This window comes from Sinocyclocheilus grahami, unplaced genomic scaffold, assembly GCF_001515645.1.
Source record: "Sinocyclocheilus grahami isolate Dianchi unplaced genomic scaffold, SAMN03320097.WGS_v1.1 scaffold1041.1, whole genome shotgun sequence".
NCBI classification, from domain to species: domain Eukaryota; kingdom Metazoa; phylum Chordata; class Actinopteri; order Cypriniformes; family Cyprinidae; genus Sinocyclocheilus; species Sinocyclocheilus grahami.
In genome coordinates this window covers 486,531-487,107 of record NW_015506220.1, presented here as the reverse complement: position 1 = coordinate 487,107, position 577 = coordinate 486,531, and positions in this window count along the sequence as shown.

The window sequence follows — 577 nt, the reverse complement described above, 5'->3', positions numbered from 1 at the left end:
CTCGTCACTCAAATTTATCATATGCATGCATTTTTAAGTTTTGCCAATTTAAGCATTCAAAAGATTTTGAACCGTTCATGAGCAAAGAAATGGCGAAAAAGAACTAAAGTCGGTACTTGAGCACCGTTTTATGTGCGCGTACACAAGAGTGCGCTTATGAGGACACGCATCTCCCTAACTAAGTTAAAAACTAAAAGTTTTAAATGAACGTCAACTAAGAAAATCTGATGTGTGTCAGAACCTTGCATTTGGTCTGAAAGTGAGAGTAGCTTGCTGTCAGTGTTATTAATATTAAAGAACAAAAGAAAATTCACTCTGCTCAAATTTGCTCTTGACTGAATAACTTCATCTTTAATAAGGATTAATCTATAAATATGTGGTAAAACTTTAGATATACTGCTCAGCAAAATTAACAGTCTCACGCAGGCGGTACATGCAGCATAGGTTGTTTTGTGTAAAAACATGAATGAAGGCAGAGTGCTGAAAGAAATTAAATGAAAGAATGTATGAATGAATTAATTCTATGAATGCGTAAGAGAGAACTGACTGTCTTCAGAAAAGTTTCTATGATATTTGC